Here is a 6,756-nt window from a genome sequence, read left to right on the forward strand (position 1 = left end):
TTTATATTAAACTTTCCTTGTTCAAATTACTCTGTGGTTTCTCTTCTGATTAGACCCAGACTGATATAAGGTGACACCACAGTAGAAAATGGATAATGGACAAGAATGACTCACAAGGGGTAAACCCAGTGGCCATGGGGGTGGGGTGAGGTAGACAAAGTAGTTTCTTCCAGAGATCAGAACCAGAGCCTAACCAAGGAATTCGGAAGGAAGCCTTTTGAATTCCTGCCAAACAATGTCATAGTGATTACTGTGTTTCCTAGTCTTTCTTCCAGAATGGAGTGTTTATTCAATTTCTTTATCCTACTTCACCATGTTGCATTGAGATATATGGGATTGTAAGTAACTCGTGTATTAGATAATAAATTACTAATTTTTGAAGAGCCAGTTTTAGATCAGGTGGAGAGAAATAAAGATCTCAGATTTTGAATGGGGAACAATAACTGGACAAGCTTTAATTGCATTTTTAGGAGAGAACCTGCTGTGTTCTTTGTATGGGAAGATGGTGCATGGGGATCCTTGGGGGCTCGAGGCCAAAGGCAGAGAGTTCTAGTCTTTCTTTAATATACTTTCTCTGTTTTCCTTTAATAATAAAGCTCCTCAAGTTCTTGCTGAGTGCTTGCCCTGCAAGACACTATAGTTTCCAAGTTTTCTGTGTAGATATGTAAGGCTGGGTTCTTGACAATGGAATGTAAGGGGAACTGATACATGCAACATCCCAGTCTTGCTCCCTGCTCTCTTTTTTCTCCTTTCCTTAGTTTTGGATAGACACAGTGCTGGTGAGCCAGTTTTTAATATGTAGTCAAGAGGAAGCTCTTGAGGGGTTCGAAGAGCCCTACATAGAAAACCTGGGTTCCTTACTGTACCCTTGGGAAGCAGAGTCTCCTGCTTGCCCTGAATCCCCTGCCTTCCTCTGGACTGATATGTGAGAGAATAAAATTCTTTTTTTTTTTTTCCTTCTAGCTATTATATTCTTGGCCTTTTTGTTGTATCAGCTTAACCTGTTCCCTAACTAAAACAGTCTTCTTTCTCATATTCCTTTCAAATTAAATATTTTATTTCTGACATGCAACTTTTACAGCAGGATTTCTTTCCCTTGAGCCTACTCCTCCCTTTTTTTTTTTTTTCCAGAGGGAAGAGTTTGCAGAAATCTTTGGCTTCATCTCATTACTCGTGACTGTCATTGCCTGTAGGCAGAGCCCATAATGTAAATGTAAAATTGTGTTCAGCACAAGTTCCCTTGAGTATGTAATTATAATGCATTCCAGGGTGCGCCTAAATAAGAAGACTCTGCTTCTCCATCCTAAGATTGCTTTTGGTGTCAATCACACAGTAAGATATAGACAGAGGCAAGAGCAGTAGTAACTAACACTAAATGAGCAGAGTACAGGATAAAACATTATCCATTTTCATTGCTGATGATCTGGGGAGGATTCAGATAATATAGAGGCCCTAAGGGTAGAATGGGAAAATTCTAATATAATTTGGAGGTGTGCAAAATATTTCATAATGAAATAGTATTTTTGTTCATCTTAAAAAGCACTGTGACTTAGTTCTGTTTTATACTGACTGACCATGGACAATTTACAAAACATCAGTATTTTCTGTTATATCACAAATACTGAACAAACTGGCAGATACTAGTTTTAGTTATAACCACTAACAACTAACTGTATAACACATATAAAAATCCTTTATGTAAATATGCTAAAACCATTTAATATAAACATCTATATAGTAAAATTTTAAAATATGCATACAAAAGCAGTGATTATAAAAGTGTTTGTTGATCAACTATTTTATCGACTAAATTAAAAAAATATATTTCAAAACTATGAAGCAAAGGTTGAAAACAGATTATCTTAATTGTATTTTAAAACACGTATCACAAGATGTGGAGAAATTTGGATTTAGAACATTTATATAGCAGAAAGTAGTTTGTGTATCATTTAGAAAAAGTATTTGAACAACTAAAAGTAAATACCTTTAAATTCTAAAATAAATACATTTAATTGCTGACATTAATGCTTTTTGTAAACATATTTTAGAGAAGTAAAGGGTTATAATTAATACTAGAATTGGGAATCAAATTGAGGAAAAAAACTGGAAAGAAAGCATATTTTAAATGTTTAATTAAACTACTTTGACAATTTTTGCCGTACCCCCTACCACCTAAAATAATAATCATTTTATTATATTTCATTTCATTTTTACTTAAATATATTTGATATTTTAGAAAATAGTGTCATGGCTTTACTTCACATAAATACTTTACTCAACACGTACCACTTTCTTTAAATAGAAAGGACAGACACGTTAATACACATTCAAAGAAATACCTACTTAAGTAGAAATGTTCTTAGGTGTGCTATCTATAAAATCATCTCACATGGTCCACATACCACATTTTGATTCATGATTGAGATGGCATTGCAGTATATAAAATCGAGTATTCAAGGCATCAATAAATTTAAAATCTATACTTAGTCTCATTGCAGCAAAAGTGTGTTCATGCCCTACTCAGTCCATCAGCCGGTGCTAAGAGTAAGTATGTAATAGCTATGTCTCTTTTTCATCATTTTCAGATACTAACACTCTAGAGCAAACCAATACAACACATACTGTATACAGAAGTATGATGTTATTAATAAGGTTACCTTCACTCCCTAAATAAATACTCAAATCACATTTATAATAATTAAAGAGATAAAGGCAAATGATAAAAGCTGCCAATAAACTCCATCTCTAAAATTTAATATGTTCAGTAGCAATTACGTTATTAAAAATACTTTTTTATGCCCAACTTCTCAGGAATGTCGTATTTGCCCAAAACAATTTAATAATATCCTTTACAATTATCTTTGTAAGAAAATAATTATCAGCATGGTCTTTAACACTTTTTTTATGTTTTTGTGATTATGTTTGTGCTTTTCAGGTATTTGTAAATTGCCAGTTTGCAGACAAGAATTCTCAAAAATTCAAATCCATTTACTGATCAATAAGTACAAAAATAAGAATGCCAGCTTATTCTACAAAATATAGTTTACCATTTTCCTTGACTATTACACATCTTAGGGAATTGATTGGATTTAGAGAGAAAATATTGAGGATAGAGTTTTTCTATCATACAATGTCTTGGATTACCATCTGCTTACAAACATGATTATGGACCGAAATGCTGAGAGGAACTGAGCTTCAAACTCATACAATTCTTGGAGTTTTGCCCAGATCCAATGTGCCTGATGAGTTTGGACACTATACATGCTTTTAAAGTACTAAAGCTGAATGATAAAACCTCAGTACTCCATAAATCTGAATACTTCGTGAACCCACGGGAGTTGTTCAGTGTACAGCATGACTTCTGTTGGACAAGTCTGTGCCCAAAAGCTCCTCTATGTTTTGTCAACCCATGCTTTCCCAGTGCGCGGAAAGGGATCTGTTTGACCACCTTTGGAGGTGTATTCATTTTCTACTGCTAGGTAATGGATGACTGCATATTGAGCAACATGTAACAACATCCATTTAGTTCAGTTCTGTGGGTCAGAAGTCCAGGCAAATCAAGGCTGGATTCTGCTCAGGTTAACATCAGGGTGTCAGCCAGCTACATTTTCACGTGGAGTTGAGGGTTCTTTCCCTAATTCGTTGTTGTCACTGGGATAATTTAGCTCTTTGCAGTTGTGGGATCAAAATCCCTGTTTCCCTGCTGGCTATCAGCTGGGACCAACTCTAAGCTCCTAGAGACTACTCTGTCTTCCTTACCAAGAAGGGCCTTCCATCTCAGCAACTAAAATGCTCTTTGAATCTCTCCAACTTCCCCTTCTATGAGCAGCCAGAGAAAACTCTGTGCTTTAAAGGGTTCGTTTGATGAGGTCTCCCCCTTCAAGAGGATCTCTCCATCTCAGTGTTAACGGTATCATTTAACCTAACCTAATCACAGGCATAAAAGACATCCAATTTAAAGTTCTGAGGATTATGTAGTGTGAGTACACCTGGGATAGGGAATACTGGGGGACATCTTAGAGTCCTGCCTATGATAGAGACCTGTTATTTTCACTTCAGTTGTTTACATTTCTTTGGTTCTGTCTTCACATTCAAACTTTTATTTTTCTATATTTTTCCCCAAAAGAAACTCAGAAAAACTCAAATTGTTGCAAAATTAGTCTACATGTAAGAGTGTAATGAAATACACATATACATAAAAGATGTGTGTTTCTGAGCCTGCAAACATGTTTCAAGGTGATACCAAATAAACTTTGATGCTGTTCATCTAGCTCAATGCATATGTAGCTTCAACAAAACCATCACTTTATGAAGAAACATTTTTGTGACATGAGAGTAGCTGACAATATAGTTATAATAATGAGGATATTATGAATTCAGTGTATTTTCTTCCTAATGACAGACCTGCTGTGTAAGCAAGTAACAGGTTTATTTCAATGCTAATATTTATTTATTTGTAGATGTTCTTTCTACAAATTACTTTTTTGAGATTAGTATGCAAACAGCGAAAAATTGAAATAATTACTGGTGATTTGCTTGTGTCCACCTATCATGAAATGCCTTATCTCCCCTTCCTTACCTTAACACCAATTGGATTCTTATAGTAACAAACTCTGAGTCAAACGCTTTGATTTATCAAAGCATCAGTGAAAAAAATACTTATCAAGACCATTAATAACGACTTTGGAGGAGCTCACTAAACACCCAAAAATTTATTACCAAATTCCAATGGCTAATTTCAAACCAGGATAAAGACCAATGAGTGAAAATAAGAAATGCAGTGACATAGTGGATTGCAGTGAGAATAATAATAATAAAAAAAACCTCTGGATAATCTGTTTTATTAACTTATCTGAGTCTCAGTTGTTTTTCACTGTAAGAGCAGGGTGATGTCCCAACTTCACTGAGTTGTGAGAACTGAATTATTTATTAAATGTGTATAGTTTGTAATGTGTTCAGTAAATACCTGTCTTGTCTGAAAGTGAATAAATTAATACATTCTCAGCTTACTTTAAATGGGAGAAGCCACATTTTAAAAGGACTGAGGACATGACATAGACTTAATTTGATTTGTAAAAATTTGTAGATTCAGCTACAAATACACAAAAACTGTAACAGAGATAGAATAGCTAAAATAATACTTGAATACTTAAATAACACTAGAGTAACTTTCAGGTTTTGAAACAGAGGGCATTTAACCATGGACTTAGTTTAGGTGGTGGAATAGTTGAGAGAAGTCAGATGGGATGGGATGTCAACCCAGATATTAGCAACATCAGGGGGTAGGGCGCCATTTCCCTACAATGGAGGAAGAAAGGGCGAATGGAGTGTTCCTGAAACCCAGGTGATAGGGTCATAAAGGAAACGCAGCTACTGGTCAGAGATTCTACCCAAGGCAGAGGGAGGAGTACCCTCACTCCTTGCTTCCAACAAAAGGTGGATGGCATAGGAACCTGAGGAAGAGCCCACCAAATTTAGAAGAGCAAAAAGGCAACACGCATTTCTGAGGACAAACAGGCCGTGGACCAGCATTTTAATTGGTGGAACTAAGAGAAAACTAATGGAACAGCAATTCAGATTTTAGGTAATACTGTATTGATTAATTTCTTTCACTTGTGTCTTAAGTCCATTCTCAGAGCTTCAGAACCACCACCAACAAAAAGAGAGCTGTTAAAGATGGAGACTTATTCCCTAAACTCCTCAAGGCTGTAGTAGGGTGGAGGGTGGCGAGGAGTTTGCGGAAGTACAACTGGTGGCCCAAGGTTGGCAGGCTGAGAAACAATGATCAGAAATACGGGCCTTGCTGTTCCTGGCCACAGGGTGGTGGTATAAGGTGTGAAACCATTATTGTCTTACTTTCACTTTTTTCAAATACTGGTTAATTTTGCCTGTCTTCATCACTGCATGTTTGGTATTTTGGAATGTAGAAGAGTGTGTTTTCCAAAAGTGATCACAATAATCTATATCCCATCCTTTGTGCTCTTATTATGGTGCAATGTTGACACTTGTCCATCAGTAGGTGTACAGGTCTATATTTTCTCTTTGAATCTAGGTAGGTCAGTGGCCATGAAAAAAGTGACACTGTGTGACTTTTGAGATAAAAGGGATGTGGCTTCTCCTTGATTCTCTTAAGGTGCTTACCCTTGGAACCAAGCCACCATGCTCTGAGGAAGCTAAGTATCCATATGAAGAACCTGTGGGCTAGGATTTTGGTTATGACCGCAGCAGAGGTCCTGCTGTGAGTCAGCATCAACAAAATGTTAATAACTGAGTCTTCAGATGATGCCAGCCATCAGCTTTCAAGCTGTTTCAGCTAACTCCAGCAGGAGCAGAGATAACATGTCCCCACCAAGTCCTGCCCAAATTGCAAATTTATGAACAGAATAAATGTCATTGATTTAAGCCACCAGTTTTGGAGTAGCCTGTGACTCAACAATAGATAACCAAAACACAGGGTGATTAAACTTACAATTTAGTCAACCTTTGCCACACATGACAAGTCACATACTCATCAGAATAAGAAAAATGTGCTTCTCTAGAGATCCTGGGCATACTATCTTACAGAGTAACTGGATTTGATTTTGTGTTGCTGTCCTCTGGGGAAGTGTAAGCACATTTTCAGTTATAAGTGGGGTAATTGTATTTACTATATTAGGCAGAGGAAATGTGGGAATTGTTTGTGTGTGTCTAAAATGATGCTAAAACTGGATCTTTCCTGTCTCTGTTCTGACAGAGCCATCAGTGATCAATATCAGG

Source organism: Mandrillus leucophaeus, unplaced genomic scaffold (assembly GCF_000951045.1).
Source record: "Mandrillus leucophaeus isolate KB7577 unplaced genomic scaffold, Mleu.le_1.0 Scaffold746, whole genome shotgun sequence".
Taxonomy (NCBI): domain Eukaryota; kingdom Metazoa; phylum Chordata; class Mammalia; order Primates; family Cercopithecidae; genus Mandrillus; species Mandrillus leucophaeus.